This window comes from Emydura macquarii, unplaced genomic scaffold, assembly GCF_026122565.2.
Source record: "Emydura macquarii macquarii isolate MOO-44397 ecotype Brisbane River unplaced genomic scaffold, CSIRO-AGI_Emac_v2 contig_2063, whole genome shotgun sequence".
Taxonomy (NCBI): Eukaryota; Metazoa; Chordata; order Testudines; family Chelidae; genus Emydura; species Emydura macquarii.
The window spans coordinates 3,313,987-3,337,183 of record NW_027132200.1 but is presented as its reverse complement, the minus strand read 5'-3'; the positions used below and the strand labels follow the sequence as shown (position 1 = coordinate 3,337,183).

The 23,197-nt window shown below is 40.0% G+C and overlaps 1 long non-coding RNA gene across 1 annotated transcript in view; it reads left to right on the top strand.

The window, feature by feature from the left end:
- Positions 1-20,800, top strand: part of LOC137159979 (uncharacterized) — a 43,428-nt gene extending 22,628 nt beyond the window's left edge. Inside the window, exon 3 of the long non-coding RNA XR_010921770.1 lies at positions 20,630-20,800. This is a non-coding gene — a long non-coding RNA (uncharacterized lncRNA). The remainder of the gene's footprint in view (positions 1-20,629) is intronic.
- Positions 20,801-23,197: the final 2,397 nt, after the last annotated feature.

The window sequence follows — 23,197 nt, the reverse complement described above, 5'->3', positions numbered from 1 at the left end:
GACATGCACCATGCTCTCCCTTAGGTCTTGGGCGAGTTCGTGATACACGCCAGATACACTCCCACACTTACGGCTCCATGAAGGAGCCACCAGCAGATATCCCTGATGGGCAGTGGGAACAGAGTGGAGTACAGATTGTCCCACTGGGTTCCTCTTTTTCCTTAGGTGGCAACAGGTCTCACCTCTTGGTGTTGGAGCAGGACACGAGGGAGAGGAAGTGAATGAAGCATGAGCACTGATAGATGGCTCCCAAGTGTGGTTCAGAGGTGGACCAGCTGAATGGTGTTCAGCCAATTTAGATAGCATGTCAGGGGTGGCCAGAGAGATTTGCAGGGCAGGGGCCCAATGACAAGTCCCAAAGGGTCTGGGGCTAGAAGGTGTGTAATGAATGAGGCAGAGGATTGCAGGAACAGACAAGACAGTCTAAAGGTAAAGTTAGCTGAATGATGCCCTGAAGAATTAGATTCCATCCCTGCCTCTGCCATAGAGTTCCTGTGTGAGGTTAGGTAAGTCAATTAAACCAAACTTTTCACAGGTGGTCACTCGTGTTCCTCATTTTCTGATTTACCAGAGTGCTGACTACTCATAGGTACGACTGATCTCAATGGGAGATATACTTTGAACATACAAAGTGCTATATAATGCTAAGAACTCTGAAAAATCAGGAGCCAGGTGTCTTAAATTGGCCAGATTAGTGGATACTTTTCAGCTTAATATTGCTGAGCCTCAGATCCCCATCTCTAAAATGGGAATAATAAAACCCCCTCATCTCAGAAGGTTGCTGTGAAGGTAAATTGTTTGTGAAGCACGCAGATGCTATAGGGACGACCACTGTAGAGAAGTCCATGTGGAAATTAGTCAATCTGTCTTCAGAGGTGGGTGTGCAGTAAATAAGGCAGGGGACCACCCATCAAACAATAATGAGAAAACAAAATATTGAATAGCTGATCATTAAATGAACAATATCCATCCTGTGCGCTGAATGAATCATGAATCCTGTGCAAAAAAATTGTGTGTGATCATATAATTAAAGATTTATCATAATGCAAACTCACAAGGAGGCACAGGCAACCATTATTCTGCATTTCCTAACATTTAAAGACATGTAGGTCTAATCATCACAGGATGTGCCAAACAGAGGGTCTGGCTGGCCGTGGTCCCAGCATCCCTGATTGGTCCATGCACACTGCTTAAGCCTGGAGGAGACACCAGGAAATTGTCTGCACAACTAGGTGGATCCCCAACTGGCTGCTACTATAGACCTTGCTCCTTCACCATGCTTTGGTTCCTGGCTTCAGATCTCCATTTTTGTTCCTGACTTGCAACCCAGGCTCTGACCCTCAGCTCTGCTTCCTGGTTTCTGATTGTCTCTAATCCTGGGCTCCAGACGTACCCATTAGTCCTGATTCTGGCTCCCAACCATTAGACCCCTGACCATCCACATCCTGGCCATCACGGTTTGCACAGATGTCCCTGGCCCCTCCACAATCAATGCCCCAGTATGGATATCAAGGGAGAGGGCATCCCATTGTCCAGTGAACCCCATAGGGCATCAGATTTGCAGGAGCTGGTCATTCATTTCCAAGCAGAGAATCATGTTCTGCTGACTTGAGCTTCTGGAGGAAAACCAAGCCCTCCATGAGCAGGTGGCTCAACTACAAGCAAGGCACACAGCACTCTAGGCTCAGATCACTGGCCCGCCACTGGAACAGGGTTCCACCATGCCCTTATCCAAACGTTTCAATGGGAACTGCCAGAAATTCAGGGGATTCTTTAATCAGTGTCACTCATTCTTTCTAGTCCATCACTTGACCTATCCCACCAATGAGACCAAAGTGGGAATTGGTGATCCGCCTGTTATCTGGAGAAGCCTTGGACTGGGCCTCCCCCTTGCTGGAATGAGATAGTGCAATGCTGACAGATTGGTAGGTTTTCCTTCAGGCCTTCTCCACAATTTTTGACGACCCCCCTACTGCACATCCTTGACTGAAGCCTCCATGCAGAAGGCTTGTCACACATTTCCATTGGCTAATGGCAGACACAGAATAGAATGAGGCAGCCCACTTGTATCAGTTCTGAGCAAGATTGAGCAAGGAAGTCAAAGATGAACTAGACCATCTGAAGACTCCTGTGGGCCTGGATGCATTCTTATTCATTTGCACTGATAACTATCTTTGTGAGTGGAGAGAGAAGAGGGGAGTCACAATGATGCTGTGCCATCACCCCAAAGCCTACTTCCCAAGCCCGCGCAAGCTGATCTGGCCTGAAGATGATTTTGACCATTGAAGAAAGGGAACAGTGCTGATGCAACACTTGTATTTTTACTGCATTGAGGCTGGCCACACACTATCAAGGTTTCCTGTTTGGAGGATGTCTGGAAATGAATAAATTTAGGCTCCGAAGCAGGGTCAGGGATGGGAAGATTTTGGAGTTACACTTTGGAACATCCCCCAAGAGTTCACTGACACCCAACCGGAGCCACTAAAGCGGTCACCACATCTCTGGGTGCAGGTTTAGCTGCACATACTGGGCAAGGTCCAACAGCTCCTACCACAGTGGGCACGTCTCAATTCCAGTGCTGCAGACAACTTCTTGAATGTAGACATGCATCAGACTCTGTGAATCCCCATCCAGGCCAGGGTGAGGCCGCTGCACCTGAGTTGGCACCAGGCGCAGGGCTTGGGCTGGAGAAGTGCAGAGTAGGGGGAGGGCAGCGGCCACCACAATGAGAACCAGAAAGCTCCCCAAGCAGGAGAAGGTAAATGATGTGTCTCCCCCACAGGTACAGATCCCCCTCCATGGGGCATCTAGGGGTGGTGCTGTCTGGTGGGAGTCAGGGACCCTCCTGTCCTGCATGGGGCAGGGTGTGTGTGAGGCCTGGGGGGACACAAATGCAGGCTTGGCCCTTGGGTACCAGAGACCCACAGTATACCACTTTCTCAGTTTCCCTGCTCGTTCAGGCTTCTTGCCCATCAGTTCCCAGTTCTTCTCCACACCCTGTCTCCCCTACCCCCATTCTCCTTTCCCCTGCTCTACTGGTTCCAAATACCAGTTTCCTTGCCCAGCCAGTCCCAGCCCTTCCGTATCCAGTTCTAGCCTCCTCACCCCATCAGTCCCATTCCCCGGCTCTCAATCCCAGTGTCTTTGTTCAGGCTTCCCTTGCTAGCCTCCAGTCCTAGTCTTATTCTTCCAGACTCTTTGTCCCAGTTTACTCCCCACCACCCCCAGGTCCAGCTCTCATCCCCTCTGCATCTATATCAGGAAGCGCCGCACTGTGGGAGGGATCACTCAGAGCACAGTACAGACAATCGCCCTGCTTTCAGTTCCATTGCGCAGCTCTGACCCAGCCCTCTGCAACTGAATGAAAATCCTGCTGAGCCTTGTGCATGCTCAGTGCAGATAGAATCTCTGAGGAATTTAACTGCAAAGCTGTAGGAAGCCTCTAGTGAGCATGTGCAAACAGCTATTTTTCAAATATATAACTTGACCAACTCGCTAACCTACATAACCTTATTACCTGGTAGCCTTACCCTCCTGCCCACTTGTTATTGTTACCTTAAAGATAGGCCCTGAGTCTGCCAACAATTACCTATAGTGTTGTGTTGTGTAGCTTAACTGTAGTGATCTGAGTAGTTTCACTGAAATCAAAAGGATTATTCATTGTGGTTAAATATGTTCTATAGGTCATAAAATCTTCAAAACAGGGTCTGTGTCATGCTAAGTGTTTGTTTATTCACCACCAAACACAATAGGGATCCAATATTGACTACGGCCTTGACTGGGGCCCTAAAAATTAAAAAAAAAAAAAACCAAGAAAACCTCAAAACCAAATAAGAAGCACCACCATGACTGAATGTTTAAGCTGACCTCTGTTGGAGAAAGCCTATGCTTTGTCCCCAAAACATGCTGATTATATTGATACTGCAGCATGGTGTCCAAATTGTATAATTTTAAATAGATGAGGGTGTGAAATCCTTGATTGGAAGGGGAAGGATCAAATGTGTGAGGTTTTTTCACAAAAAATCTGCTGTTTGGTTATTTCATTTCAAAATCTGGTTATTTCATAGCTATCTAGATTTTTATACAGCAGCAGTCATTGGGTATCTGCACACCTCAGCCTTTTAAAAAGGGAACACTTTAACCTCTTTCTCTCTTCCTTTCAGTCTTCAGGGACTGGAGTTTGTGGGGGCTCATTCATTTTATTTATTTGTAGTGGGGACAGTTTATTCTTTGTTGGTGTTATGTGAAAAGTAGATCTAAGTGGGTTTTACAAGCTTTGCTCTTCAGAAGTATTTTTGTGAGACCCCACGGTAAAAGCAGTCTCTGCCAGAGAATCTGGCCCTTCTTAAACAGAAGTTATGCCAATTTTATTGGTGGTGCCTACGTACTATGGTGGTGAGCATATTAGAAATGCATACACAGATGGAGAAGAATTTAGCAATATCCAGAGAAAGGGAAAGGCAATCATCCCAAACCTCCCTTTATTGTATTTGTTCAAACTTTTAAAAAGGGCTCTCAAGCACCCTCGAACGCAACACTGGTAAAGGGGCTACAGAGAAGATGTATAAAGTGTGTTTGTATACACAAGAACTTGGTAGATTTATATATGATATGTATAGATATGTGTTGGGGAGGAAGATTTACGGAGTATCTCTGTGTGTCTATGGCAGGGCTGATACAAGGAGTATGTGTATTTCTTTTGTGGCTACATGGAAAGAACATAACATAAGAATGATCCATTTAGCCCAGTATCCTGTCTTCCAACAGCGGCCAATGCCAGGTGCTTCAGAAGGAATGAACAGAACAGGTAATTCATCAAGTAATTCATCCCGTTGGCCATTCCCAGCTTCTGGCAAACAACAGTCTCTGCCCATTTGCCTAATAGCCACCGATGGACTTTCTCTCCATGAATGTATCTGGGGTGTTTTTTAACCCTGGTATAGTCTTGGCCTTCACAACATACTCTGGCAATGATTACCGTAACAGGTTGATTGTGTGTTGTGTGGAAAAGGAAATATTTCCTTTTGTTCATTTTAAACCTGCTGCTTATTAATTTCATTTGGGGACTCCTAGTTCTTGTGTTATGGAAGGAGTAAAAAACAATTCCTTATTTACTTTCTCCACACCAGTCATGATTTTATAGACCTCCATCGTATCCCACCTTAGCTATCCTTTTTCCAAGCTGAAAAGTCCCAGTCTTATTAATCTCTTGTCATATGGAAGCTTTTCCATAACCCCAATAATTTTTGTTGCCCTTTACTGTACCTTTTCTAATTCTGATATATCTTTTTTGAGATGAGGCAGCCAGATCTTCACGCAGTATTCAAGATGTGGGAGTACCATGGATTTATAAAGAGGCAATATGAAATTTTCTCTTATCCTTTCCTAAAGGGACAGTTTTGGGAAATGCTTGAAAAAACATGTATGTAACAGTAGATGTATGAGCATAATATTGATTGGAAGATCGAGGTGACTGGAAAGCATTATCAGCATGGATGAGAAATAAAGAAAATGGTACTCAGATACTTCTCCTAGTGGTATTAAAAACCTAAATAGAAAGATGAAAGAACTTGGGAAGAATAGGGAAGGAATACGAGAGAATAACAGAAGGAGGGAGATAGTAAGAGAATGTGCAAAAGTAGAGGGAAGACAGAGAAAAGGCTGTTCCAATACCAGGAAGGTTTTTCATCAACATTTTAATACAAAATATTTATCTAAAAAAAAATTGGAAAAATAATTTGTAAAATTTCAGCCAACTCTACACAAGGGAATGAATAATGCAGAATTTTTTCTTCAAATAGTTTTTTTTTTTTAATGAATTTATTTCATCCCTGTTTGCACCCCCTTTCTGTTCATTTTCTGCAGTTAGTTCTGTAACTGAGTTTCACTAGTTCTTGGAAAGAGAACAGCAAAGTCCTGCATGTGGGTTTTTGTGGACAGTGGATTTTACATTCACCTGTAAAAGAATTCATTCTAGAATAGTATGCACACTTACCCAATCAGGAAACAGAAACAACACCTCATGACGTATTCATCAAACAAATTAATCTCAAAAGAGGATAGATTATGCCAAGGCAGGGAAATGCAGAGCTGCTCCATTCCAGAGGGAGCACTAGGAACCAGGCTGTTTCCTGAGGGTCTTGCATTTGGAATCAGTGCCTTTTGTGAGGTGTAGCTTTCTACTCTATCACAGATGGACAGACAGCTTCACTAGCTGCTGTATAGTGGGGACAGAGCTGCTGTCCCATCTCCTCCCCTCACCAGCCCTCTTTCACCCTCTTTGAGGATTGTAGAGTGGGAGCAGTCCTTGAGTGCAAGTGCCCTTGTTCCTGATCCTTATACTTTGTGCTTTCCCGACCCCACACCTGCATAAGCGTCAGGCTCGATCTGGACCTGAAGACATGTCTTTGTAAATAAACTCTGAAAAAAAAGGGTTAATTTTTTCACTTAGAAGAGAACTTTTCAGGCCTGGAGCCATGAAAATTGCATGTATAGCCCTCTTTCTTTGAATTACTTTTTTAAAAGTATTTTTGCCTGCTTAAGAAGCTTTGAAACAAACATGCAGTATTGCCATGGTAGAAGGGGTGAAGTATTATTTGTCTCTTAGTGAATCCTCAAAGGAAATCAGACAAAGGAATAAAAAGTTTTGCAGCAGATGAGAAATTCCCCTACCTTTTATTTTCTCCCTGTTTGTAATTGGTCCTGTTGATACTTGAGACTTCTTATGCATTCACAACAACATTTCTCAATTTAGTGAGCATGCCATGGCAATTGATTTAGACAATGCAATAGCTGTGACAGCAATTGGAAGGCACTCCAAATTTAAAAAGTAACAGGAGATGCAAAATTGAAGTCTACTGACTGTTTTTGTGATAATTGAATTTCATTGAGTTTTAGCAGTGAGAAATGAGCAATAATAGGGCTGTTTCCAAACTCAGTTCTAGGAAATGACTGGGGCAGCATGTATCGGAGAAGCATACATTGAGTGTTTATATTCAGAAATCATCTGAGTTACTGATTCAAACCCCCAAACCTTCAATTCTTTTTAGCTGCATTTCAAAATATAATAGGCAGGACAGTGAGGAAGAATTAAAGATAAAAAGACCTGATTATATTCTTACAGCTCCAGAGCTGCAGATTGACTGTCTGGACAGTCTTTTTATGTTCCGTCCTGCAATATTGTTAATGAGGATCTCTTCTCTGTTGCTGTTTCTCAGAATAATCCCTAAGCAAAGTTGTTTTCTTGACACTTAAAACCTTAATTTTGTTCAATGGAAAATGTACATTGGCTTTTTATGTTGTTTGAACTGATTGCACCTGGAGTGATTGTATTTCCAGAGGTCACTCTAAGGTCTTGTTTTCAATAAGAACAGTAGTTCTTTTTATTCTTAATGCAGTTTCAATTCACTTTGCTGGTGTTCACCACTGGTTTGAGAGGAACAACCTTCAGAGAAAACAGGTTAAGCAGTTGCTTAGAATCTCTTTTCCATGGAAAATATTGATTCATGACATGCCTTTCTATTGATCCACATTCCTGCAAGTGAAAACAAGTCAGGATTTATATAGAATTGGTATAAGCAAAACCTCTGTAATTGTGGATTTGACTACAAATATTGTTTCGCTTACATGTTAGCAGCCATTTCAGCTTTAAATAATTCACCTTCTTTATAAGGCTGTTCTTGGAAGTCAGGGGCTTATTGCCTGCTTTTTATTGGCTTCGGTGTGAGCAGCAGGTGTTCAGTACCTCAGAAACAGGTCATTAATGTATGTTTAATATAGGACCTGATCCAAAGCCCAGAGAAATCAATAAGAAGATTCCAATTTTTATCAATGGGCTTTGGGTCCAATATATAAGAACTTAAGAGCTGACATACTGAGTCAGACCATGGACCATCTTGCCCAATATCCTGTCTCCAACAGTGGCCTATACCAGAGCTTTGCATGAGTGTATGGAACAGGGCAATTATGGAGTGATCCACTCCCAGCTTCTGATAGTCAGAGGCTTAGAGTTGCATCCCTGACCTCTTGGCTAAAAGATATTGATGGACCTATCCTCCATGAACTTAGCCAGTTCTTCTTTTGAACCCAGGTGTACTGTTGGTCAACACAACTTCCTACGGCAGTGAGTTCTTCAGTTAGTTGTGCATTGTGTGAAAAAAGTATTTCCTCTTGTTTGTATTAAACCTGCTACTTATTAATTTCATCCAGTGAACCCTGGTTTTTCTATTGTGTAAAAGGATAGACAAAACTTTTCTGCTCACTTTTTCCATACCATTCATGATTTTGTAAACCTCTATCATACCCCCCTCCTTCCTCCCCCCATCTTTCTAAGATGAACAGTCAAAGTCTTTTTAGTCTCTTCTCATATGCAAGCTTTGCATAGCCTTGACCATCTTTTTTGCCCTTTCCTGGACCTTTTTGAGTTCCACTATATCCTTTGTGAGATGGACTGGACATAGTATTCAAGAGGTGAGTGCACTATGGATTTACATAGTGGTATTATGATATTTTCTGTGCTTTCTCAATTTGTCATGGAACTTCTCTACTTGAGAAAAGGCTCTCTCAGGCGGCCTCTAAATTTATACCTGTGGCTAGGCCACACACTCCTCCCACCTCCTATTGATAATTGGGTCCTGGCCTCCATTGACTATCCCTCTGACCTAGGGTAAAATGAGGATGTTTGATTGACGAAACTGCAGGAGCTTTGCAAGTAAGTGTTGCCTCATAGCCCAGCCTTATATTGAGGATGCATATATAGTACTTACAGTGCATTCATGGGGAGTCTGTTTGTTGCAGTAACATCCAATCATCCAGAAGCTGTAAGTTTCAATAAGACCATCTAGAACTAGGTTAAGTACTGCTGATTGAAGTCTGAGATATCTAGAGAATGGTATTCTCATAAAAGGATTCAGCAAATAACTTTTTTTATATATCTTCCTGCCCTATGAAATATAGTATAATGGGAATAGATTTATACTGCTCTCAAAATGAAACAAAATTTAGCTTAATGAGCTTTTTTCACTTCTAACAAGCTGGAAGTGCCTAGAAATGCCTAAAAAGAGTGAGGCTAGCAGACCTTTTTTCCTTAATAATTGCTGACTAAGCTGCTTTTATGTCTTTCTTTTATGTATTCATAGAGTCAACCATGTTACCTTGAAGAGGGGAAAAAACTGCTACGAATTTAAATATAATTCATGGTAATAGATTTGGGGCAGCACTTAATCAAGTAGGTGCATTGCCTCTGCATAAATAAATGACTTTTTTGTACAATAGAATAAGCCAGTTATGCATTGCACAGATAGCGCAATATTCATAAAAAAATGAGTTATGCAGCCACTCTTCGATTTTCCCATGAAACTTTTACACAGGAGTCAGTGTGAATCAGGGCTGCCAGATTCAAAAATAGAAATGCCTTCATTACTCTTTTATGTAGAGGGAATGAGGCAGAGTTGGGTGAACATACAGTTGGATGTGAAAATCTGATAAGTTTACAGGGAAGCAACAATGGCAGCACAGGGAACCATAAGTCTGATGCTGATTGGCATAAATCATTAATTTGTTTTCGATTTGTGATCCAGCCCACTGAGCCCTAGGAACCAATGCATGTTTGCAGTGCAGGGCTCAGAATTGCTCTGCCACTCCATGCCAAAGAACTGGTACATTCCTGAAGTACATTCCATTGCCAATTCTGTACCTTCCATTTTGCCAATGGTACATTCCATTGCCAACTTTTTGCTCATATGTAGAATCTGACCTCGGGATGATCAATGGCCTTATGTCGTGATGGAAAATGTGAAGCTATAATTGTAACAATTTAAGGATGACAGGGAAAGCAAATGTGAGCCACCTAATGGAAAAACATATACTTTCTGCTGCATAAAACTTAACCATGCGTATGTCATGGGCATGATATAATGACAACAGTAGAGGAAACATTGGGTAAGAAATCTTGAAGGTTTATGATACTTCCTAACTCAAAACAGAAAGAAGCCTACCCCTTGGAGAAAGAAAGAACAGAAAGAAGCCTACCCACTTTTCCCCGCTCTCCTGTGTTGTAAGTTAAACTGAAAAAAAAATCAATAGCTTATTTAAAATATTTCAAACATTTATTTCAGACAGTTGTCCTCTGACATGCATGGGTTTAAGTATTTTATCTTTCAGCGGTATGTATATGTGTCAAGCAGTGCTGGGGATTTTGTTGGTTTTTTTTTAATATTGGAATAAATGCTAGAGTAGAATACTGTGTAAATGTCAAAAGTACAAGCTAAACCTGCAGGGCATACTTTTTTTTCTGCTGACTCTGCCCCCTCTTCAAAGCACAGGTGCACAAGGAAGAAATAATTCCTTGCATGCAGAGGAGAAACAGGCTACTAAACCACAGACTTGCAGTAGGAAGACTACATTGTACACATACCCTGAAAAGGCAAAAAGCTCTAAAAAATTGCAGCTAATGTTTGAAATGAATTAAGCTTGCAGCCGAGGCAGCTATTTGTGCTTCATTTAATTATAATACAACATCGAACATCATACATTTGCGCTTTTGTTTATTGCAACTTGTCAGATGCCTATAAAATCTGAAGACATTTTTTATTCCCCTGCAAGGTGTATTTCATCGCCAATTATTTCACTGTTAGGCTTCGTTAGTCATTATGGGATGGAAGTTGTGGGGGGAGTGCTGATGCTGTATTTAGACATTTTGCTAGTTAGAATTAACCTTTTAATGGTGACTAAGATAGCCTTGCATATCAGAGAGGATGAGTGCCCAGAATGGGAGTCAGAATCTTAATCCCAGTTTTGCCATTGACTCACTGTGTATCTTTGTGCAAGTCAATTGGGGCCAGATTCTGATTTCAGTTATGCTGGTGTAATTCAGCAGTAATTTCATTGATCTCATTTTAAAAACCATGTGAGATCAAAATCTGGCTCTTGATATATGTCTTGGATTCCTCATCTGTAAAATAGAGATGATAATATTTACTCATCTCACAGGGAGAGTAAGAGGATTCATTAGTTAATATACAGTACTTTGAAAATATTAGGTGGTAATTATTGTTATGATGGGACTAAGAAAAACAGTAACAGCAGTTTAATGTACATACTTAACTTTCTTGTGTAAAGGTGTACATTGAGTTAATGCTACTGTACACAGTTTTGATGGAATGTATACACTACAGAGAGGAAATACCTGTGCAGAATATGTGAAAAATCAGCAAAATTAGAATCAGGTTTGGAAAGATATTTGGTAGCTTGGTAGTGAAAGGGGTGGGGTGAAATAAGGACAATTTCCTCTGCGTTTTTCATACCCTTTTCTGGTAATTCTCACTTTGTTTCTTGAACTGCTCTGAAACTGTAAATAATCTTTTCCATCCGTTTACCCTGTAATTTTTTATCACTGTTGGTAAATGTTCTTAGATAAATGTGCATTATCTGATTGTATCTTTTCCCATATCAGTTCCTCAAGTGGATCAGCTATTGCACAAAAGTCTTTAGCTTGCATACAAAGATGGGTTACTCACAGGTATTGGAATTAGGGGTGCTACCGCATCCCCTGGCTTGAAGTGGTTTCCATAATATACAGGGTTTACAGTTTGGTTCAATGGCTCTCAACGCCTTCACTATACAAATTATTCCAGCACCACAGGAATTACTTACATTTGACCAGAAGTCTCAGGGTCTGTCTACACTGCAAAGAAAAAGACCCTTAGCAGCGAGTCTCAGAGCCCAGATAAACTGACTTGGGCTCGCGCTGTGGGGCTTGCAGTGCAGACATTCTGCTTGGACTGGATCTCAGGCTCTGAAGCCCCACAAGGGAAGTGGGTCAGACACCAAGCAGCACCATCTACACTGCTATTTTTAGCCCCATAGCACAAACCTGTTAATGCAGTTAATGCAGGCTCGGAGACTCGCTGCTCCAGAGTTTTTAGCAGTGTAGACAGAATCTTATTGCCCCACATGAAAAGCCATCCTGATATTCTCCTACGCAGCTAGAGAGCTCTCTTCTGTCACTTTATTGTCAATGATCTAGCAAAAGCAACAATCCTGTTCCAGTGTGGCAAATTCCCAGACTCTGCTAAACTCTGTTACTTACAGTGTCTCCTAGGTAGGTTATGGCTACATGTAATTACATCAAATTTACACTGCTATAACTGACATAAGAATATGACCTTCACTTGGTAAAAATGATTAACCTCTATATGACACTGAAAAATATCAAAATAGTGCTGCTGGCAGCCTTGTTATTTTTATTTAAATTAGTGTCAAAAGGCTGGATTTACTTTGGTAAAATCCAGGGGAGGTGGCTTAAGGGAAGAATACTAATGGGAGGTTCTTCTTTTGGAGTTTTTCCCATATTGTTCCTTCATTGGGTCAAAGGAGCCAGGTTTGGCCCCACCTCACCCTCCTTTAAAAGATCTGAACTCTGAGTCTACCTATAAGCATGCAGATCCCAGGATGCCATAACCATCTGCAATCTTTGCTCCAGCTCTGGAACTCTGATGTTCCCACCGCTACATCCTGACAATGTGGCTCTAAAGGGACTTCTCTGGACACATCTGCCCCTGGAACCCTTTTAAAAGGAGCATTCCCACCACAGAAGGCTCCAAAAAAAATTTCAGGGCTAGTGAGGATGATGTGCATCTATCCAACCTTATTTTAACCCAAATAGGGTCATCCAGTCACCACAGTCCCTAGTGAGAATTTTGCTTTCCACAGCCCTATGGGTAAAAAAAGATAATGGAAGAATCTAATTTGAAATGTTGTTGACTTCACTTTGCTTCTCATTTTTATATTTAATATCCTTTTTCTAGACTGTATTATAGAAAAATGGGCACAATTACATAGCTGAAGAGGGAGTCCCTTTGGATATAAATAGCAGCATGCAGTCCATGCATGATTTTACAATAGTAACATAGTATTTTATAGGAAATTTTCAGAAAAAGAGTTACTAGTTTTTGAATTTTCAAAAAAGAATCATTGTCAAAATTATTGATGAAATATTTTGACTAACTCTATAACTCATCACAAAACCCTAAATTTTCCAGTAAAAAACAATTCAATTTTTTTGTTCCCTTTTCCCTCTGAAAATCTGATTTTAAATTGAAATTTTCTCTGAAGTTTGGAATTTGCAGTACTTTGCAATATTGATCCTCTAGGAATTGCACAGCATTCGCTAGTAGTTCCAATTAGTTGTTTGCACATGGTAATAGTCACAAATATTACAACTAGGTGATCCTCTTCAGATGGTGTTGAATGTCAACTAGAGGATAGTGCGGGAAACAGGCAGCACCTCTGGATAACCCAATTTCTCTATTTAGGGATAACCCAGCTAGCTGCAACTTGACAATGGTCTATAGCAGGCCTATAAGAAAGAGTCCAATCCTTGTTTAATTCAACTATTATAATAGGAGTGGAGGGAATCCAAAATATGTGGTCAATGAATCAAAGAAACAAAATTAAGGACCCAAATATTGTTTAAGAGATGAGCAGACTTCAATTTAGAATTGGCTCAAGAGCTTTCATGTTTTATTATTGACCTTACAGCCCCACTAAAATGGGGTTAGTGGGAAAAGGCCATCTCCACTTCTTTTTGGAAAGAAAAAAAAGAGTTAAAGGGGACCTGGGAATTATAACTTCATGAACATATATACCCATCAATAGTTGAAAGATTTGGCTTTAAGAAACACTAGAGCCAAGATTGACTTTTTGTAAATTATTTGGCCGTTAGACACCTTCTCTAGACCAAGCATACATATCTGTCCTGAATGACCAAAAATCTGTAGATAAGATGCAACTCTAATAGAGAATTTCAAAGTGAATTCAAACTGAATTCAGGTATATGCAAGGTATACTGGGGGACTGAAAACCAGACAAACTACAATGAGAAAAAGTTCTCTGAAGCGCATAAAAATGTGTTTGGTCTGCCAAAGATGATAAATGAACCTCTGTATAGGCTGGATCAAAGTAATTTGTTTAATACTGATAAAGTTCCATCTAGCTTCAAAAGTTTAAACATTTTGCCACCCTTAATCATAAATCTATTATCACAGAGAACTGACTTCCCCTGTGAAAGGATACAGAATTATTGCAATACACCTCTTACTTGTGAAGTGGTTCACAAGCCCTGGTAGCAGTGAGAAACAGTAAAGATTATTTTGAAACCTATACATGTGGCTAATATACTAACTGATTCTAATTACTCTATAATAGCTAGGACAAGAAAGAAGCACAACAGCTTACATGTTCCCATCCAGAAGTGAAAGAGACTGCAAATGATAGTAATTTTTACAAAAATATTTCTTTACTGCAAGTGCAGGCAAAAATATAGTCAAGTGCTTTCCAGCCAATTGCTGGAACATAATATAGACACCTTACTCCCATGTTACAATGTGGTTTTCAATCACAGCATATCAGTGTCTCAGGATTTTTGCTCGACAATCGCATTAAAAACCCAGGGAACAAAATGAAGACTCATATGTGGTATATGTAAACCTGATGTAAACAGGTCAGTTGTTCTGGTCTTTGATGGTTCCAGAAAAAATGTTTTGGATGGCCAGATAAATTGACCAATATTGTGTGACAACTACATGGTGGTTTGGTTGGATGACTCATCTCTCAATCACTAGCTATATATCTCTTTGCACTAAAATTAGATCAAGCAGTTTGTGATCTACTAAATCTAATCTTATTTGTATGCATCACAAAAGCCTTTATTAGAGATATGTTCTTTGCAGATGGTTTCACTTGAAGACCAGTTAGAGAAAGACCTGAAGATAATGGCATTTCATTTTCTAGCTGCTTCTATAAACGTTGGCTTAACATTTCTGTGAAGCATATTTGCACCAATCATAGCTACATAAATGGTATATTAAAACCAAACACCAGGACTAATGGTATAATATTAAGTACACTGACACAATTTACCTGCATCAGAAGCACCTTCATTCTGGGTATGTCTGCACTGCACCCTAAGCCAGAGCTCTGACTCAGGTTTGAGCCCAAGCCCTCTTCCCATCCACATACACAGTCTGTCTCAGGTCAGCAAGCACTGAGGACCTGAACGCCAGGGTCCTGCTAAGGGGGTGAGTCAGAGCACAAGTCTTGCTGTGACTTGGGTCCAAGCCTTGTTATTTTGCAGTGTTCATGCAGCATAAGCAGTCATGAGTGAGTCTTAAGAGTGCAGGCTGGACATGTTAGCGTGGCTGTGAGCTCTGGGTCCTACAGTTGTAAGCCCAGGTTTACAGCGCAGTTTGGGCACTCAAGCATGGCTTTGGATATACCAAATCCACAAGCCCAGGTGCCACAGATCCTTCCACAGACAGGTTTAGTGTGCAGTGTAGACATACCTAATCTGTTCACAACAAGGATGTTAACTTTCATATCCAAAAACCCATTCTTCATTTATTCTTCTACTAGATCTTATGTGGAATCAGCATGGTATTGATCTTTTAAAAAAATCTAATTTTACAGTGCACTAGTGCTTTCCACTCTATTAGGTGATGTGGAGACATCACTTGCTACTAATGTAATATGCAAGTGCTAGGAAATTTCCATATGAGACATCTTTAGTCATGCATGTGTACAGAGCAGTAAGATAAAATATTCAACAACATTTTAGTGGAGTGTGCTGGACTCAAAAACATATAAATATGTACACCAAGTAGAGCAGTCAGACTCTGGTTTGTTCTGTACCTAAAAGTTATATTAGCATAGCTACATCAATCAGAGTTATGAGAAAAACCACACCCTGACTAATGCAGTTATGCTGACAAAATCCCCCATTGTAAATGCAGCTATGACAATGGAAGAGTGCTTCTGTTAAAACAGCTAAAGATGATTATAGAAATGGTGTTCCTACACTGATGAAAAAGCTCCTTCTGTTGGCGTAGGCTGCATCTGCACTAAGGAGCTATGCCAGCATAGCTAAACTGCCATGGGTTCCATAGTGCAGACATACCTTAATAGCTAAGCAATGAGGCTCCTTGGAAGTACCTTATGATTCTGCAGAATCAAGTCATATCCTAAGATAAATAATATTTTCTACAAAGGGTTTGGAAGCATATACCAAAAAAGTTGATCTACATTATGATGAACAGGCTGATGAAGAAACACAAGTTGGGAACAAAACATATTTAAAAGCTGCTCTAACTTAAAGTTTTGTAATATTCATACACAACATGGGGAAAATATAGCTGCCAGTCAAACTATTGTATAATTATCAGCAATGAATAAAAAAAATGGTGTAGCAAAACTCTTTGAAGATACTCGTTATTGTCAGAGCAAACCAAGGCACCAACTAAATCAGCTGCAGTAATAGCTAGTGGACCAGCCTCTTCATTATCATCAACCCATCTACTCCAACTTTGCCAAAACTTGCAAGCCACAAAGGCCAAAATATTCTGAAGTGTCTGCGATTTTTGTTGCCCAGTTGTTGGGTATCCCACATGAAAGGCCTTGTGCCTATTTTTAAAAGGTATTGAGCACCCACATCTGCATTGATATCAGCACCTCTGAAAAATCAGAAAACCTATAGCCATGAATAGACTCACGTAAGGTGTAAATCCTACAGTCTTTAGTTTCAGCTATCATTACATTTTATAACTCTTCTAAATGAATGCCAATAAAAACAATTGAGCCAATTAATATTTCCTCAATTTATTATTAATATTTACTAATAATTCACATTGTTTTTAATATCCCTCTGGAAGTAGATGCCTGTGTGAACTAAGAAATAATCTGTTTTCATGCAGTAGCTGTGACCTACATGTACTCTTCATCTATCTTATTTTAAAGAGGAGAGGTTAACTGAGAGAAATTCAGTACAAATTGAGTTGAAAAAATGGTTTTAAACATGATGTTTATTTTTCTTGACCTCAAATGTCCTAAACAGGGCAACCAGCCTTCATATTCTGCCTGTGTATAACTCATATTTGTGCATGCCAACAGTCACATTGTGAATTTACACATTCCATTCAGATAGTTGGGAGCCCAGCTGAGATGGGAGGCCAATAGAGAATTGTGTCCAACATGTTGTTTTTGATAAATGTGTTTTGGCAGTGCATTGTATGATAAACAGAGTTGCATTACGTTTTAGCTGTGCTTTTTCTCCCGTTACACCCTTCTCTTTCATTCAAGACTCCACTCTGTAATGTTAACAAGTTCTTTGACTGCTCCTGACTTGGAGTGATACCTGACTTTTGGGAATTAGAATAAGCAGCAAGAAAACTGGAGTTTGATCTCGTAAAGGAGTTTCATAATATCAGCTGCAGAAGGTCAGTCAACTTAGGCTTCTCCAAACTTTCATCCTTTGGAGTGCCCATTAAAACAGGAAGTAACTACTTGTTAAATAATTAAAATATATACTCAGGGGTAAAGAAAGTTAAGGAATCCTGGTATTAAAGTTTGTTAATTTCAAACAGTATTGATTGGAAAGTACATTTGTGGTTAAGATATTATACAAATGAGTCATTTAAAAGTGAGATTCTTTCCTACTAAAATAGAACCTGAGACAGTGGGATTCTTCTTTAGATTTACTGGAAGATTATTGGCAGATCTTCAACTTGATTGCGTTGTTAGACTTTATAATTCCAAACATTAATTTGGTTGCTATGCAGATGAACATGGTAATTAACCAAGAATATAAACAAACTACCATTGTTTCTGCAAGATATGTTTGACTATTTTTGTGGAGAGCAGAATTATACAAACTGCAGCTGCACACTCACCATGGTATTAAAGCATTAATAACACACTCAGCCTACCTAATATTCTAGATATTTCCCAATGCTGTTGATTATTACCGTGTGTGTGTGTGTGCGTGTGTGTGTGTGTGTGTGTGTGGAAGAGAGAGAGTGTGAACATAGAGGTGGATAACCTCCAGTGTAACATGCAGGACTGATAACACAATAAACATTAATATCTTTGATTACATGTACAATATATACCACAGTTGCACTTTTCTTTTTACTTTATATACTTTGTATTCTGCTGATGAGACCTATATTTGGAAAACTTCATTAAGCTTTATTGTGAGGATTTTTATTTTAATCCATACTTTTCACCTGATGTATTCAGTTCTATCCTGGTGAATGCGCTCTCTCTCTCTCTCTCTCTCTCTCTCTCTCTCTCTCTTTTTTTTTTTTTTGTGTCCTATGATGTCAAACAAACAATGTGGTTGCAAGAGTAAAAGAACTCACAGCTGCCAGTGGGAATTGTTGCTAAAGCTGCCCCTTGGGATAGTTAATTTAGCTAACAAGTAATACTCTCAAAGTCACCTGTCTAAAGCAAATATAAAAACAGTGGAAAATGATTGTGGGATACAAGGACATTGAAGTCAGTGGAAGTATTATTATGAACTTTAATAGGAGCTGAATTGGGCCCCACACTTAGAAGCATTTTTCCCTCATGTGAACTCTTGTTTCCCTTTTACAAATTCATTCCTCACCCCATTCCCAGTAGAGTTGTTAGCTGGAGGCTAGACAAGGATTGTATAACAAAAGTATTTATTGTGTATGCAGTATCTTCTCTGACCTTGAACTGAGGATGTGTAAGGATTCTGGCAGTCTCCATCCCAAACAATGACTCGTCAGTAGGCATACTGATTTTCATTTTAGGTATTAAAATGGAGCTGGGCTTGTGAGGATCATTCTTTTCACAATCAGACCATTACCTCCTTCAGGCTGCAGTCAAACCTTACTGTATGTTCCTGTAAAGATGCCTTGTTCCGTTGATCTGCTCTCACACTGTAAGATTCCATGACCTATAAAACTAACCAGTGTCTCTCATCACTAGTGAAAGCAATAAGGGAGGAGAGTACTTGAACAGTTACTGGCATATATTGTCAATGTCTGTGAGAGCCTCTGAATCCTAGCCAATCAGCCTATCCATGCAACACAGTTTAGTGGATTAGTCAAGCTGCCTGGCATGGGACACAGCTAAGAGTGCCAGTCTCAGGTCAGACTCCCAGAATATAGGGCTTATACACCCAGGTTGGTAGTATACTCTGTAATTAGATTTCTTCAAGCCAGTAACAAATGTGTGTTTCCAAAATATTATATTAGGTTTTAGGTATCCACAGATAGTCCCCTTCAGCCCTCTAGCCCATCATGCACTACCCAGACAAACCAGACTTCTGGTTTTAATAATAATTTATCACAGAAGTCACAAATAGTAGGTTCTTCCAGTTTCAAAGAACCAAGGTCAAAATATACTTCAGATCTTACCCAAAAACCATGCTGATAGCCACTAACACTAAAAGTTTATTAATATAAAACAAGAAGAAAGTTATTAAAAGGTTAAAATGAATCACATACATTACAGTTCATTTCAGAGTTTGTAGATCAGGATACTAGCTTGTAGTAAATCTCTCTGTATCACCCAAAAGATTGGCGGGGGGTGGGGGGTTCTTCAGTCCATTGTTCAAAGCTTCCCTTTGTTAGAAATCATAGTCCAGAGCTGTGGAGCAGGAAAAAGGTAAGAAGGTGATGTCACAGTCTTCAATTTATATCCTCAGCCCATGTGCATGGAAAGGTACTATCTCATACAAGGAGTCAGAGATCACATGTTCTTTGTGGCCTGCTGAGTCACTGGGCCTCCACTGTCCATATGCTTTCTGAGGCATCCTTGGGAGGGGCCCACTGGAAGAGTTGATTTTCCTTCATGGCCCATCAATTTGGCTGATTGGTTGGATGTAAATCTCTTGTGGGTGTGTCCCAGGAACATAACATGTTTCAGATACAAACACATAGCAAAGATTCATAACTTCATATAAAATGATAATACATGCACATAAACAGGATAACATTGTTCAACAGATCATAACTTTTCCAATGATGCCTTACAAGGCATACTTTGTATAAGGTTTATCACAATTGTGCAACAGTGATGATACATCAGTGGTTATACCTTAGTGTAAGTGTGGTCATCTTCCTTTCTATACAGAACTATTGTCTTTTGCACTTTCTACAACATATGTAATATGAAGGAACAACATAGGCATAGTTGTTGTTAATCATTGTTTAGTTGTTAATAATTGTTTACTAACTATATAGATACACTGCTGCTTGCCCAGGGTTCTAATGGCTTCTGCGACTCAGAAGACAGTAAGGGCCACTAGTAGACTCGCAAACTATTGGAAAGAATATTGCCCCATTTCTATAAACTTTTAGACCTTAGTTTCTAAGGTACAAAATGAAAATAGGGAATTTCTCCCAACTGACCTTAAGCAAAATAACAAGCATGCAGCAGACTGTGCCAGAGTATCAGTAGCATACACCAGTGCATACCTGGCACATGTGTTCTTTGGATTGTGTGGGTCAGATCCTCAGCTGGAATGAATCAGTGATCTGGTTGTTTTGCTTTTTGTGACTTTTTCAAATTAGGACAGGTTACCAAGAGGCCTTCCACAGCACTAACTTTCCTGGTGGTTCTCTGTTCCTCCTTTAACTGGTAATTCTGTTGCAAATGGTTTTCCTTAACTTGTTATTTACATAATTCTGCACCTATGTATATACCTATGTATAAAAACCCTAGTAATATCAAGGTTGTTCTTATACAAAGAGAAGCTAGGTGATAACACTAGAACTGAAATTTTCCCTTTTTTTTTTTCCTAATTGCCCTCTCATTCTTTTTTTAGCTGCATCTGCTCTCCTAGAACTTGTCCTGATTGCTTTAATTTTTAATGATTTGTGATGGATTTACAGATTTGAAGACTAATTTCCTGAAAATATTCAACATCATCAATATAAGTCTACCCAGGAGACTCTCAAACTGCTATCATCGATGGAAGAGAAGACAATAAACATATCCCAAATCTTATCCAACATTACTCCCCATTCTATTCTGTTCATAGAGTATTCATTCTCAGTGACACTATGCAAAGCAAATAGAGCAGGGTAAGAGAGCTCCCTCACTGTTGGTGCATCTCCTTATGCCTCAGTCAAGGGATAATTTCTCACCTGGACTGGTGCCCTCTCTTTCCATTGCTCAACCCATGGAGTCTCTCTGGACTTGGGGTGCTCACTCTTCATGACTTGGCCTTCTGGCCAAATAACTATAGTCCTCTCCTTCAGGGGATTTCAAAGTCCCACTGGCAAAACTGTCCGTTTGCAGTCTCTGGCAGTCTTTTGATCCACTTTCAAGTCTGTGCTACTTTCTTAATAGCCTGTAGGGGAACCAGGCCTGCCCACTGAGTGGACACTCTATCACAAGCAGCAATGAAGGGAAAGGCACATTTAATGAAACCCAGTAATAGATGGCTAAAATAATCCCAGTAATCCACCCCATGATGAGCAAAATCAGTGCAATTTTAATCTATAGCATCTTTCCTCTCCTACTCTCCACATCGCCTCAGGTAGTTCTCTCCCTCTCACTCTGGCCCCTTTTCCTAGGATGAAATCTTTGCAATTTAATGGCAAAACTCCCTTTGGCTGAAATAGAGTCAGAATTTCACCCCTTCTGGCATGAGCTGTCCCTCCCTGTTTCATGTCTTTTATCCATTCTCCACTTATTTACTCATCCCCTATCACATTGTCCCTTCTATTATTGTTTCTGTTCACTGCTGCTTTATGAACAGAATGTTGGTTAACACATAGTTGAGAAGTGACATTATGAGGCAAGAGAAGAAACTCAGGCAACCATCAAAATCCCCATAGAGTCATTGGCATACTGCATTCTTATTTCTTGAAATGAAATGAATGTTCAAATAAGGTGTCAAGAGAGAGGAAGAGAGCACACACTGAGGTCAGTAGGACGCTGACTCACTTAATAAAAGCAACCTATTGCACAAGCACAGGTATTTAGATTTCAAATTACACCATCCACATAGAAACCAGTAGATTAAAAGCTCAATCTTTTTCCAGTAATGGATTCAGATGGACTTGGGAAAATGTAATGTTTACTATAATGAACTATGTTTGTGTACTGAAGCCCTCTTTTGGATAGAAGAGTCACTTGGCTGTACATTATTGATCCTATACACCTAACAGAGATTCTCCTATGGCTCAAATGGTAAGGACCTACACTTTTGGCACAGGGGAATATCAGTTCCAATCCTGCTGTTGCCTTGCAATTCTGTGTGCCCATAGACAATGGCCATTTTGTTGTGACAGTATATTATGAGTGTAAGAGGAAAAGTACATAATGCTACCAGCTGGGAGCCTTTGTTAAAATTGTCCCTTAGAATAGCTACTTCAGTAAGTATATAAATAGCTGCAAAATGTGAGGTATTTGGTAGTGGTTGACCTCATACAACATATTTTATTGCTGTAATATCACCAAAAAACCTCATTTCATACTTTTCATATTAAAATTGTGACTGGGATGTCACTTGTATGACATGGAGCTTCTTAACCAATAGGGCTGCAGTATAAAAACAAATTAGACTATAGGCTTTTTGTGGCGGAGACTGTGTCTTATATGTAGTTCTTTAAAGGCTAGATACCCCTACAGCACCTTGAACAATTAACTAATTTTAATAATATGGATAGACAAAGTAGTTCGGTCAAAAAAAAATCTCATCAGTATGAAACTTCATCCAAAACTCTATCTGATCCTCATGGAGGGGAATGCATTTTCCACTACTAAATTCTATCTATGTCTGAGTGTAATTCTGGAAATGGTTTCTCAATGGGCAGTACTATAATTGTTCAAAATAACAAGATATACCATGGATGGGTATGATATTTTATCAAGAGAGGGTACAGATGCATGACAGGTGTGTGAAATTTGGTGATGCAACTGTGGGAATGGGGCAAACAGAGTTTTTTGTTTTGATATGATCTTTTTGAGCTTGTTGGGTGAATGTACTGAAGATCATTGACTGAGGACTGGCTTTATGCTCTCATCTGCTGATGTCAACCCAGGCTCAGGTCAACGGTATTGGGATTCTCTCTGAGACCTTTCTACTGGGCTTTTCCATAACACTTTGTTCAGTCCTGGAAGAAAACTTCATCCAGATCTCTGGGCTCCAAAAAACTCAGGTCAACTCCTGGTCATTACTCAGGTTACTTTACTAGGCATATAGTAGCTTTTTGCCTATGCTGGCCAAGCCCAAATATAGTGGATTTAGCTACAGGGTGATACCACAATTCCAGTACATATCACACACTACACAGTGTATATGCATCTTTCCTACCTACTAACATCTATACTTTCATGTAAGGATCAGTCGCTTTGCTGATTGTGTTAGGCAAGCTTATCAGCT